The sequence below is a fragment of the Ranitomeya variabilis genome, chromosome 4 (genome assembly GCF_051348905.1).
Source record: "Ranitomeya variabilis isolate aRanVar5 chromosome 4, aRanVar5.hap1, whole genome shotgun sequence".
Lineage (NCBI taxonomy): Eukaryota > Metazoa > Chordata > Amphibia > Anura > Dendrobatidae > Ranitomeya > Ranitomeya variabilis.
In genome coordinates this window covers 665,868,784-665,883,302 of record NC_135235.1, presented here as the reverse complement: position 1 = coordinate 665,883,302, position 14,519 = coordinate 665,868,784, and the positions used below count along the sequence as shown (strand labels likewise).

Here is a 14,519-nt window from a genome sequence, read left to right as displayed (position 1 = left end):
CAGTTCTGAAGGCAAAAGGGGGTCCAACCCGTTACTAGCATGGTGTACCTAATAAAGTGGCCGGTGAGTGTATATGCCTTGGACTTGGTCTCCGGGCGGGAGGGAGGAGGGAGGGGTACTTTTGTTAAATTTAAAAGAATATTGTCATGTGAGTGGTTTTTAACCTTGTTTGTTTAATAAAAATTTATCTGATTTAAAAAAAAAACAAAAAAAAAAAACACACTACTACTACTCACTTGGGTGCGGGATGTGGTATCACAGGAACTGTTTCTATTTAAAAGGCCAGCTGGATTATTTCACTGCACAGAAAGTGCATCACAGAAAAAAAAAAATACAGCCCTTGTCCGGCATAAAGTGGAACAAAGTGAAAAGTCCCTACAGTAGTGCATGTTCACCCGCTTGTGTTAGAGTCCAGCTGTTTAGTCCTTTCGCGAGGACACAGAATCCTGGAGGTCTGCACACCTCCACACATAAATAATGTGTGAGACAAACAGGCCCCAGTTTACAATGTGAACCACACCCAGGAGTGGAGATATGCTAAGAAGCCGCCCCACCCAACTCTCCAGCTGGTCACACTAAACTTGGTCCTATCATATAACCCCTCTGAGTACTAATCTGTACTAAAGCATTACTCCAGGTATACATCACAGAGGACAACCACCTCTGTGATACATATCTCCCATCCAATATGTGTCCAGCAGATACCTCCCACTCTGCCTAAAGATGAGGGACTGGGCATCTAGAGAGTTATCGGCTTTAGCATAACTTCCGGGTTCTATGTTCCACATGGAAACGGAAATCCTGCAGGGCTAGACACCAGTAGGTTAGAATTTTTACCATTTTTCTACCTCATCCATTTGAGTCGGGCATGGTCTGACACTAATTAAAAATTTCACCCCAACAGATCGTATCGCAATGTGTCCTCAGCCCACTTTATCGCCAAGTATTCCTTTCTATGAAGGAATAAATTTTGTCACATGCCAACAGTTTACTGTTAAATACATCAGATAGGGATTGCATACATCAGTTAGGACTGCTTTATATGGGTATACCTTAACGTTTGGTGGAGCAGCTCAGTATACATTTTTTGCAAAAAACGTATCAACCAAATACCCTGTTCTTACATCTTTTTACTAGCACTTGCTGATTACTGTGATTTTTTTGCAACAGAGTTATTGGTTTTACTGTGCTCTTTTGTGTTTTAAAGTTTCTTGGTGGTGTGTGAACATGTTCCTACAGACTTGTTCACTGTGCAAGGAGCCCATGTGTTTCTGTTTCCACAACAGTTTACTAGGTAGAGAACAGGTTGCTCCTCTCCGTGTTACTCCTGAGAAAGGGCAGCTCCTAATCAGACTTCTGAGGTATCTATCTGGAGTACAAATTCCTTCTTAAAGTTGGGGACTACCAGGACCTTTGGCGGTCTCTATGACCACTCTGGCCACTGGATAGTCTTCATCTCCGTGAATGCAAAAGACCTCCATCTTCCTCCCAGGAATCAGTTGGAGAGGGAGTGTTAGCCTCACAAGGGTCACCAAACTACTGTATATACTCGAGTATAAGCCGACCCGAGTACAAGCTGAGGCACCTATTTTTGCCATGGAAAATTGGGTAAGATTATTGTCCCAATCCTCTCTGTCCTGCTATGCGTGGCTCTCCCTATCCTGATATGCGTGGTTCCCCTCGTCCTGTCCTGGTATATGGCTCCCCTCATCCTGTCCTGGTATGTGTGGCTCCCCCTGTTGTATGCATGGCTCCCTGTCCCGCATGGCTCAGCTCCCCCCGTCACCTAGTTGTATGTATGGCTCACATTGCCCCCCCTCCCCATAATACTCACCCTCTTCGAGCCGGCATCTCTGTCCCTGCAACTCCGTTGCCCCGGCACCAGTGGCTCTCCTCTCCTCAGTGGTCACGTGGTACCGCTCATTAAGGTAATCAATATGTGCTCCATGCCTATGGAAGTGGAGATGCATCCATATTCATTACCTTAATGAGCGGTACCATGTGACCGTTCAGCACAGGAGAGGAGAGCTGCTGGCACCGGGACAACGGAGATGCAGCGACGGAGGGCGAGTATGATGTCTTGTTAGGGAGTGTATGAACCAGTCCATTACAACTCACTCTACCATCTGTGCTAGGGTAGAGGACTCCGTCTGCAACCATTGGTGCAGTAGACCAACCATTTAGGAAAGAGGGGGTTTGTGCCGGTGATATGCCCAACGGTGTACCCAAAGTTCCCTGACAGTCATTGTCACCCTCTCCGTTTTCTATTTTGCATATTCTTTGGCATCCTGTAATTCTAAATCATAGTAGGCCTTTTGTGGCTCCCCCATGAAGTATGGCTCAAGGACCTCGGCCCACTGATCTGGCAGGAGTTCCTCCCTATCGGCGATCCTTTAAAAAATGGTTAAAAAAGGCCTCAATGTCGTCACTCGGGGTCATTTACTGCAAGGCTCTCCTCACTGCCTTCCGGACAAAGAAATCAGCAGCTGACCTTGGAGTCAGAGCTTCTGCCTTGCCACGAATTGCATCTGAGTAGTTAAAAATGCTGCTGCTAGAACTGTTGCATAACAGCTTATTTGTCGGCTGTTGCGCAAGCTGTTGTTGCTGCTGTTATTGCTGGGCTTGCACCCGGAGTTTAATCGGGTCCTCCATGCTGTCAAACATTGCTTCCTGGTTTATAGCCGCTTTCATCCAAGACATGCAGTACTTCTGTAGCAGTCACATCTGTTCCCAGGAACGCTGCCCACAATTCAACATCAAATGTAACAATGCTACTCATTTGAGAGCAGGATGAGTGATCACAAGGACTGTTTCTATTTAAAAGTCCGGCTGGTTTATTTCACTCCACATAATCCACATGGCAAGAAAACTTAAAATACATGCCTTAACCGTCACAAAGTGTAAGTAAAAAGTCCATACAATAGTGTGGCTTTGACAGCTATTTAGTTAGTGTCCAGCTGTTCAGTCCTTTAATCGAGAACACACAATTCTGTAGGTCTGCTTACCTCCACACACAGACCATGTGTGAGACAAACAGGACCCCATCTTACAATGAGAACCAGACCCAGGGGTTGTCATGTGGTGAGCAAACGTCTAGCCCAACTCTTCAGCTGCTGACACTAAAACTGGCTCTGTCATGGCCGATTAAACCCTCCTTAGTACTATTATCAACCTATAAATATGATGCACAACTATATGTATATTAATTTAAAATTTTATTACGTCAAATCATTAAAGCATGACAAGGCCGATGTGAGGAAAAAAAACACTCAACAGGATGAAAACATCAGGAGGTACGGCTGTATAAAACATAAATATTTTAGAACAAATGGTATATAAATGTGAGATCCACACAAAAGTCAGTATAGGTGAAAAGTAAATAATCAGGTGCAGATAATGCAATAATAAATCATTCATTCATCATGAACTGGCTGTAAAGTGGTACACATACATGTTAGAGACTCCCATGTTCACATGGAACATGCGACCTATTGGATGTACAGTATATATATATATATATATATATATATATATATATATATATAATGAAAAATTATATACATTTTACTATGGTGAATACAGATACTTGCCGAGCTGGCGTCTTTAATGATACCATTTTGGAACAGATATCTCTTTTGATCGCCTGTTATTGCAATTTAATACAATGTGGCCGCGACCAACAAAAAAGTAATTTGGGCGTTTTGACTTTTCTTCTTGCTACGTCGTTTAGTGATCAGGTTAACCCGTTTTTTGTTGTTTTTTTTTTTAATTGATGGATCGGGTGATTCTGAACGCGGTGATACCACTTATGTGTAGGTTTGATTTTATTTTTGCTTTATTTTGAATGGGGCGAAAGGGGGGTTATTTTAACTTTTATATTTTTTTATATTTTAAAAACCTTTTTTTTTTTTTTTACTTTTTGGCATGCTTCAATAGTCTCCACAGGAGACTAGAAGCTGCCAAAACCTGATCGGCTCTGCTACATAGAGGCGATGTTCGGTTTGTCTCTATATAGCAGATTTACTCACTTGCTATGGGCGCCGACCACTGGGTGGCGCTCACAGCAAGCCGGCACTGACAACTATAGAGGTCTCCAGGAGACCTCAGGTTGTCAGACCAACACACCGGTTATCACGTGACAGGGGGTCACTGATGTGCGATTTTTCACATTGTAAATTACATTGATTAGCCCATATATGAGGGAACCGCAAATTTTACACCAATTTTAAAACTGCATACATCATAGTCTGCATTAAGGAAGTCTTTTAACCCTTCACTTCACATCCATTAATGGAAGTAAAATGGAAAACTATGGGCCTGATCGATCATTAGCAACTTATTGATGTCACTTTTCACTGTTTGTGGTATTCGCTGAACATTTCTGCTCAAAACTCCTCAGAATGGCACAAGCAAGTCAAGAAGTTGGAGTAAAATAGTTTAGAACATTGGGATATAAAAATAAAAATTAAAGTTTTTTTTACATCAATATGTTATTTTAGTCACAATTTTTTCATTTTCACAAGAGCAGCAGGAGATATTGGAGACCACAATTTCCCCAGGAGACAATACCCAATATGTGGCCAGAAACTATTGTTTGTGTACAGTATGGTTTGGTAGGGAGCAATCACTGTTTGGTTTTTGAAGTGCAAATTTGGCTGAAATAATGAGCAGATGCCAGGACAGGAGAAACCGCCAAAGTGACCCAATTCCAGAAACAACATTCCTCTAGTAATTCATCTCAGGGTGTGAGGGGTATTTTGAACCCACAATTGCTTCATAAACATTTTACAACTCTGGGATGTGGAAATTAAAAATTATGTTTTTTCCCACTAAAATGTTGTTTAAAGCCCAAATTTTTCAATTTCACAACTAGTAAAAATGGACCCCACAATTTGTAAAGGAATTTCTTCCAAAACCTGGAGGTCAGAAGCTGCTGCACATGGCCGGGTTCGGATGGGAAGATTCATTATTTTGCTTTTAGAGCAGTAATCTGTCAGTCCGAGATTGTGGTGTCCAACTGCAGAGCCCCCGAGGTGTGTGACCAGCAGAAGACCCCAAAGGTGACCCCATTTCTGACACTATACCCGTCAATAATCATCTAAGATAGTAATGGACATTTTTATCCCACAGATATTTTACAGATTTCTTTACATTTGGCTGTGAGAGAATGATATATTCCATCTGTTACAGTGCAAGCAGGTTTGGGGGATGCAGTGACAGACAGAAGGCAGAGCAAGGGTTAACCAAATGTAACAATTTAAAATAAATTCACTCCTTGCTGGGAGGTAAATGGTTAAAGTATAGTTATTAAGAATAATGAGGGTAAAAATAGCAGTCCAGTCAAGAAACTTATCGTGTCCTTTGGGCTTCTCCTCAGTAGGTGATCCCAAAAGGGTTGTAGCAAAGGCAGCGTCCCGGAAGATGGTCTGTCTTCTGGCGGCAGTGGTCTGTCTCCAATACCTTCCGCTGAGCCCCTAGTCCATAAACACGTGCGGCCGAAGCAAACAAGGCCACGGCACTTCCAGTGCCATCCGGGAATGGGCGTAAAGTCACTGGCAGGGAAGGCTGCACGATTCTGTCCAGCGGTCAGCCTTCTCTCCTCTGCTCACGCGCTCAAGTCACTGAGCGCACAATATCTCTCTCCTCAGCAGGAGAGAGCAGTTGGTCACCAACTAAGGCTACTTTCACACTAGCGTCATTTTGAATACGTCGCAATGAGTCGTTTAGAAGAAAAAATGCATCCTGCAAGTTGTCTGCAGGATGCATTTTTTCCCCATAGACTTACATTAGCGACGCATTGCGACATACTGCCACACGTCGCAACCGTCGTGCGACGGATGCGTCCTGTTTTGGCCACCGTCGGCACAAAAAAAAGTTACATGTAACTTTTTTTTGTGCGTCGTGTCCGCCATTTCTGACCGTGCATGCGCGGCTGAAACTCCACCCCCTCCTCCCCGGTCATTACAATGGGGAAGCGGATGCGTTGAAAAACTGCATCCGCTGCCCCCGTTGTGCTACCTAACACACTGTCCGTCGGGCCGACTGTTTGTGACGGCCCGTACCGACGGACTAGTGTGAAAGTAGCCTTACGCAGCCTTTCACAGCGCCGGTACTCAGGAGACAAGCATGCTGCTGCTAGTTCACGCCAATCTGCTGGCTGCAAAGCACGCTTTTCCTTTTATCTTGCCCCTCCTACCTGGGTCATGAGGTTGGTCCTGCTCCTCATTCTTTCCCCCAGGCAACAAGGGAGTAAGCCTCAATAGTTCCAGAACCGGTTAAAGGTAAGGTACCGTGTTTGTAGATCATTCATTAATCAATGTAATGTAGCATAACATGCTGTTATAACCAAGATTTGAATGCATGTAAAACAGATTTTGTGTGTTATACCAGTAGAAAGAAGGAACTGGGGGCTGACATCTTGTGTTCACTGCAGTAGCACGACACTAGCAGTGTCATTTTACGACACCCCATGGACATAGGAGATAATAGACCGCCGAGGACCCTATCTATAACATTGCAGCCACATCAGCAGTGAGCTGGGCACGCCTCTGTGGGCTGTACAACTCACTGCTGTAGGTGTGACTAGCCGACATTTTACTATAGCCCAGTGCTATCTGCCCAGCTACACTTGCTCTCTATCGCTGCAGGACAGAAGCGCTGACTGGAGCCAGGAGAGTGGGGAGTGAGGACTGGAGTGCGGGTGATTTACCTCCCTGCTCCTCTGTCCTGTCCTCCAGGCACTGCACGTTCTGAGCAGACATCCTCTGCTCTCACACGCTGCCCTGGGTGCTTCTCCAGTTCTCCTGCTCTGTCTCCGCCTCCTCACACACATTCCCGGAGATCTCCGTAAGCTGCACTCTCCCCGTGTGTCGCTCTCCCTCTCTGTGCGGCGTGGGGGGGTCTCTATGCGTGTGTGCAAGCATCGTCCGATGGGACTACAAGTCCCATCAGACGATGCCTGCTACACTGACAGTGACTGACACATTAGCCAATGATGGGACAGTAATAGTCCCATCATCCGGCTAATATGTTGAATAAAAAAAAAAAAAAAAACACTACATACATACAGTGGGGCAAAAAAAGTATTTAGTCAGTCAGCAATAGTGCAAGTTCCACCACTTAAAAAGATGAGAGGCGTCTGTAATTTACATCATAGGTAGACCTCAACTATGGGAGACAAACTGAGAAAAAAAAAATCCAGAAAATCACATTGTCTGTTTTTTTATCATTTGATTTGCATTTTATGGTGGAAAATAAGTATTTGATCAGAAACAAACAATCAAGATTTCTGGCTCTCACAGACCTGTAACTTCTTCTTTAAGAGTCTCCTCTTTCCTCCCCTCATTACCTGTAGTAATGGCACCTGTTTAAACTTGTTATCAGTATAAAAAGACACCTGTGCACACCCTCAAACAGTCTGACTCCAAACTCCACTATGGTGAAGACCAAAGAGCTGTCAAAGGACACCAGAAACAAAATTGTAGCCCTGCACCAGGCTGGGAAGACTGAATCTGCAATAGCCAACCAGCTTAGAGGGAAGAAATCAACAGTGGGAGCAATAATTAGAAAATGGAAGACATACAAGACCACTGATAATCTCCCTCGATCTGGGGCTCCACGCAAAATCCCACCCCGTGGGGTCAGAATGATCACAAGAACGGTGAGCAAAAATCCCAGAACCATGCGGGGGGACCTAGTGAATGAACTGCAGAGAGCAGTAACACACTACGCCACCATGGACTCAGATCCTGCAGTGCCAGACGTGTCCCACTGCTTAAGCCAGTACATGTCCGGGCCCGTCTGAAGTTTGCTAGAGAGCATTTGGATGATCCAGAGGAGTTTTGGGAGAATGTCCTATGGTCTGATGAAACCAAACTGGAACTGTTTGGTAGAAACACAACTTGTCGTGTTTGGAGGAAAAAGAATACTGAGTTGCATCCATCAAACACCATACCTACTGTAAAGCATGGTGGTGGAAACATCATGCTTTGGGGCTGTTTCTCTGCAAAGGGGCCAGGACGACTGATCCGGTACATGAAAGAATGAATGGGGCCATGTATCGTGAGATTTTGAGTGCAAACCTCCTTCCATCAGCAAGGGCATTGAAGATGAAACGTGGCTGGGTCTTTCAACATGACAATGATCCAAAGCACACCGCCAGGGCAACGAAGGAGTGGCTTCGTAAGAAGCATTTCAAGGTCCTGGAGTGGCCTAGCCAGTCTCCAGATCTCAACCCTATAGAAAACCTTTGGAGGGAATTGAAAGTCCGTGTTGCCAAGCGAAAAGCCAAAAACATCACTGCTCTAGAGGAGATCTGCATGGAGGAATGGGCCAACATACCAACAACAGTGTGTGGCAACCTTGTGAAGACTTACAGAAAACTTTGACCTCTGTCATTGCCAACAAAGGATTTATTACAAAGTATTGAGATGAAATTTTGTTTCTGACCAAATACTTATTTTCCACCATAAAATGCAAATAAAATGATAAAAAAACAGACAATGTGATTTTCTGGATTTTTTTTCCTCAGTTTGTCTCCCATAGTTGAGGTCTACCTATGATGTAAATTACAGACGCCTCTCATCTTTTTAAGTGGTGGAACTTGCACTATTGCTGACAGAATAAATACTTTTTTGCCCCACTGTACATGCTACATACATACATACATACATGCTACATACATACATACATGCTACATACATACATGCTACATACATACATGCTACATATATACATACATACATGCTACATACATACATACATGCTACATACATACATGCTACATACATACATACATACATGCTACATACATACATGCTACATACATGCTACATACATGCTACATACATGCTACATACATACATGCTACATACATACATGCTACATACATACATGCTACATACATACTCCATACAGTACATTCATACATTACATACAATACATACATATAGACATACAGTACGTTAAACATAGATTACATACTCACCATTACTTGTCATTTTGATCCCCGAAGCCAGTGTCATCTGTAAAAAATATGAAAAAAACAAACAACCAATATACTACCTGTCCGCAGAAATCCACGAGTGTCCCACGACGATCTCCCATGGAGAGCAGCAGCATCAGATAATGCGACTGCTCTCCAGGGGCTCCAGGAACACAATGACGGCAGGAAGGTATCCTACCACCACTGTATTCCTCCGCCGCTGTAAAAAAAAAGTCCCTAGTCTCACTTTATGCCATTGCTGTATGATAAATTTTCCCAGGCAGCAATTGTCATAAAGTGAGACTTTGAACTCAGGTAACCTCAGTGATGCACTGCAGGAGCCCATGTCTCCTGTCAGTGTGTCACTGAGGGTCCTATAGAGCAGAGACATCACCCGATGTCACTGTTCTATAGGGGAGATTGTCGTAGGACACTCGTTATTAATTGGACTACGGCGGACAGGTAGTATACAGTTTATTATTTTACGTTTTTTGCAGGCGCTGAAGTATGGTAAGTATGGTGAAATGAAGAATATTAAAATACTTTTTCCTAATGTGTGCGTGTTTTATTAACCCTTTTCTTACTATTGGATTAATAACGGATAGGCGTCTTATTGACGCCTCTCCATTATTAACCTGGCTTAATGTCACCTTACAATAGCAAGGTGACATTAACCCCTTATTACCCCATATCCCACCGCTACACGGGAGTGGGAAGAGAGGGGCTAAGTGCCGGAATTCCGGGGCGGCTGCGGACTGGTATTTGTAGCCGGGGGGGGGGGGCAATATCCATGGCCCCTCTCTAGGCTATGAATATCAGCCCGCTGCTGTCTGCGTAGCCTTTCTGGCTATAAAATATAGGGGGACCCCACGTAATTTTTTTTTTGCGGTCCCCCTATATTAATAGCCAGTAAAGGCTACGCAGACAGCTGCGGGCTGATATTCATAGCAGGCTACAGATATTGGCCCCCGGCCGTCGGCTTTCCCCCTCTGGCGCAGAAAATTGCACGGGAGCCCACGCCGGTTTTTTCTTTTTTTTTTTTTAATTCAACGCTCATAAAGGCCTCTTTCACACTTGCGTCGGTACGGGTCCGTCGCTATGCGTCGGGCCTACGTACCGACGCACGTTGTGAAATTTGTGCCCGACGTGGGCAGCGGATGCAGTTTTTCAACACATCCGCTGCCCATTCTGAAGCCTGGAAGGAGGGGGCGGAGTTTTGGCAGCGCATGCTGTTTTTTTTCCGCCGGATCTGTTTTTTTCCCACCGGATCCAATTTTCCACCAGATCCGTTTTTTTCCCGCCGGATCCGTTTTTTGTCGCCGGATCCGTTTTTTTGTCGCCGGATCCATTTTTTTTTACGCCGGATCCGTTTTTTTGTCGCCGGATCCATTTTTTTTTTCGTCAGATCTGTTTTTTTCCGCCGGATCAGTTTTTTCCCGCCGGATCCGTTTTTTGTTATCTGATGCTGCTGCTCTCCACGGGAGATCGTCGTGGGACACTCGTGGATTTCTGCGGACAGGTAGTATATTGGTTGTTTGTTTTTTTCATATTTTTTACAGATGACACTGGCTTCGGGGAACAAAGTGACAAGTAACGGTGAGTATATACTCTGTTATATGTACTGTATGTCATGTATGTAATGTATGAATGTACTGTATGTATGTATGTAGTATGTATGTATGTAGTATGTATGTATGTAGTATGTATGTAGCATTTTTTTTTTATATTCAACACATTAGCCGGATGATGGGACTACTACTGTCCCATCATTGGCTAATGTGTCAATCACTGTCAGTGTAGCAGGCATCGTCCGATTGGACTTGCAGGCCCATCGGACAATGCCTGCACAGACACAAAGACCCCCGGCAGGCCGTACAGACCCCGGAGACGCTGTACAGACCCCTCGGAGAGGCTGTACAGAGCCCCCGGCAGGCCGTACAGACCACCCACGGTCCCGCACAGAGCCCGGAGAGGCCGCACAGACAGCCACGACCAATCAACGACCGGCACAGTCCGGCAGAAAAATGGCCGCTCCTTCCTCCCCACAGTCAGTGCTTGCTTCATACTCCCCTCCAGTCAGCGCTCACGCAGGGTTAATGCCGGCGGTAACGGACCGCGTTATGCCGTGTTTAACGCACTCCGTAACCGCTGCTATTAACCCTGTGTCCCCAACTTTTTACTACTGATGCTGCCTATGCGACATCAATAGTAAAAAAAACTAGGAGTTAGACATACCGGTAACGGTATTTCCAGGAGTCCATCATGACAGCACCACAAGGAGGTTGCTCTTCATATCCTTGATAGGGACAGGAACACAGAAGAGGTTAAATAGCCCCTCCCCACCTCCACCCTTCAGTGATTTTACAAAGTACCACACCAGGATGGATACAACGCAATTTTATTGAACTTCCTCTCTATACATGTTTATATCACACATTAGAGTTCAAGGGAGGGTAAATAATGGGTGCTGTCATGATGGACTCCTGGAAATACCGTTACCGGTATGTCTAACTCCTAGTTTCCAGGTCGTCCCTCATGACAGCACCACAAGGAGAAATACCAAATAACTCCCACTTAGGGCGGGATTACAGCTTGAAGGACCTTCCTTCCAAAGCCGGTCTGTTGTTTTAACAGAACGTCTAGTTTGTAATGTCTACAAAAGGTATTTGGACTAGACCAAGTTGCCGCTCGGCAAATTTGGTCCATGGATGCACCCGCACTCTCTGCCCATGAAGCAGACATTGCTCTCAGAGAGAGGGGTTTTAGATGTTCTGGAGGGGATTCACTGGCTGAAGTATATGCAGCGCAAATAGTAGATTTAATCCATCTAGCTAAAGTCGCTTTTGAGGCTTTTTTGCCTCTATTTTTCCCCGACATCTGTATAAAGAGATTTGGATCAATTCTCCAGCCGTCTGTAAGCTTCAAATACTGCAATACTGTTCTCTTAACATCCAGGGAATGGAGAGAACGTTCTTTTTCATTGTTAAAGTTCTGACAGAACGTAGGCAAAATTATTTCCTGGTTTCTGTGAAAGTCCGTCACAACTTTTGGAAGAAATGAAGGATCCAACCTTAGAATGATGCAGTCTTCCTGTATCTTTAACCCCTTAGTGACAGAGCCAATTTTTACAATTCTGACCAGTGTCACTTTAAGAGGTTATAACTCTGGAACGCTTTATCGGATCCCGCTGATTCTGAGACTTTTTTCGTGACATGTTGTACTTCAAGTTAGTGGTAACATTTCTTCGATATTACTTGCGATTATTTATGAAAAAAATGGAAATATGGCGAAAATTTTTTAAATTTTGCAATTTTCAAACTTTGTATTTTTATGCCCTTAAATCAGAGAGATATGTCACAAAAAATAGTTAATAAATAACATTTCTCACATGTCTACTTTACATCAGCACAATTTTGGAAACAATTTTTTTTTTGTTAGGGAGTTATAAGGGTTAAAAGTTGACCAGCAATTTCTCATTTTTACAACACCATGTTTTTTTTAGGGACCACATCACCTTTGAAGTCATTTTGAGGGGTCTATATGATAGAAAATAACCAAGTGTGACACCATTCTAAAAACTGCACCCCTCAAGCTGCTCAAAACCACATTCAAGAAGTTTATTAACCCTTTACGTACTTCACAGGAACTAAAACAATGTGGAAGAAAAAAATGAACATTTAACTTTTTTTTGCAAACATTTTACTTCAGAACCATTTTTTTAAATTTTCACAAGTGTAAAAACAGAAATTTAACCACAAATTTTGTTGTGCAATTTGTCCTGAGTACGCCGATACCCCATATGTGGAGGTAAACCACTGTTTGGGCGCACCGCAGAGCTTGGAAGTGAAGGAGCACCGTTTGACTTTTTCAATGCAGAATTGGCTGGAATTGAGATCTGACGCCATGTCGCGTTTGGAGAGCCCCTAATGTGCCTAAACAGTGGAAACCCCCCACAAGTGACACCATTTTGGAAACTAGACCCCTTAAGGAACTTATCTAGATGTGTGGTGAGCACTTTGAACCCCCAAGTGCTTCACAGAAGTTTATAACGTAGAGCCGTGAAAATAAAAAATCGCATTTGTTTTCACAAAAATGATTTTTTCGCCCACAAATTCTTATTTTCACAAGGGTAACAGGAGAAATTAGACCACAAAAGTTGTTGTGCAATTTCTCCTGAGTACGTCGATACCCCATATGTGGAGGTAAACCACTGTTTGGGCGCACCGCAGAGCTTGGAAGTGAAGGAGCACCGTTTGACTTTTTCAATACAGAATTGGCTGGAATTGAGATCGGATGCCATGTCGCGTTTGGAGAGCCCCTGATGTGCCTAAACAGTGGAAACCCCCCACAAGTGATACCATTTTGGAAACTAGACCCCTTAAGGAACTTATCTAGATGTGTGGTGAGCACTTTGAACCCCCAAGTGCTTCACAGAAGTTTATAACGTAGAGCCGTGAAAATAAAAAATCTCATTTTTTCTACAAAAATGATCTTTTTGCCCCCAAATTTTTATTTTCACAAGGGTAACAGGAGAAATTAGACCACAAAAGTTGTTGTGAAATTTCTCCTGAGTACGTCGATACCCCATATGTGGGGGTAAACCACTGTTTGGGCGCACCGCAGAGCTTGGAAGAGAAGGAGTGTCGTTTTACTTTTTCAATGTAGAATTGGCTGGAATTGAGATCGGACGCCATGTCACGTTTGGAGAGCCGCTGATGTGCCTAAACAGTGGAGACCCCCACAAATGACACCATTTTGGAAACTAGACCCCTTAAGGAACTTATCTAGATGTGTGGTGAGCACTTTAAACCCCCAGGTGCTTCACAGAAGTTTATAACGTAGAGCCGTGAAAATAAAAAAAATCGCATTTTTTCTACAAAAATGATCTTTTTGCCTCCAAATTTTTATTTTACCAAGGGTAACAGGAGAAAATGGACCCCAGAAGTTGTTGTACAATTTGTCTTGAGTACGCCGACACCCCATATGTGGGGGTAAACCACTGTTTGGGCGCATGGCTGAGCTCGGAAGCAAAGGAGCGCCATTTGACTTTTCAATGCAAAATTGACTGGAATTGAGATCGGACGCCATGTCGCGTTTGGAGAGCCCCTGATGTGCCTAAACAGTAGAAACCCCCCAAAAGTGACCCCATTTTGGAAACTAGACCCCCCCATGGAACTTATCTAGATGTGTAGTGAGAACTTTGAATGCCAAAGTGCATCACAGAAGTTTATAATGCAGAGTCGTGAAAATAAAAAATATATATTTTTTAACAATAAAGATTTTTTAGCCCCCAAGTTTTTATTTTCACAAGGGTAACAAGAGAAATTGGACCCCAAAAGTTGTTGTCCAATTTGTCCTGAGTATGCTGGTGCCCCATATGTGGGGGTAAACCACTGTTTGGGCGCACGGCAGAGCTCGGAAGGGAAGGAGCGCCATTTTGGAATGCAGACTTTGATAGAATTGTCTGCGGGCGTTATGTTGCGCTTGCAGACCCCTAATGTACCTAAACAGTAGAAACCCCCAACAAGTGACCCCA

General features: G+C 43.9%; 1 protein-coding gene across 3 annotated transcripts in view; it reads right to left on the bottom strand.

Moving 5' to 3' along the window:
* The window catches only part of LOC143766237 (uncharacterized), a 233,595-nt gene that overhangs the window by 15,269 nt on the left and 203,807 nt on the right, over window positions 1–14,519 (bottom strand). The window contains exon 1 of one of the 3 annotated variants that reach the window (XM_077253754.1): window positions 11,219–11,703. The exons of the other annotated variants lie outside the window; for them this stretch is intronic. The gene's annotated coding sequence lies outside the window, so the exon portion shown is untranslated. Of the gene's footprint in view, window positions 1–11,218; window positions 11,704–14,519 lie in introns of those variants that run through there. 3 annotated transcript variants of the gene reach the window in all.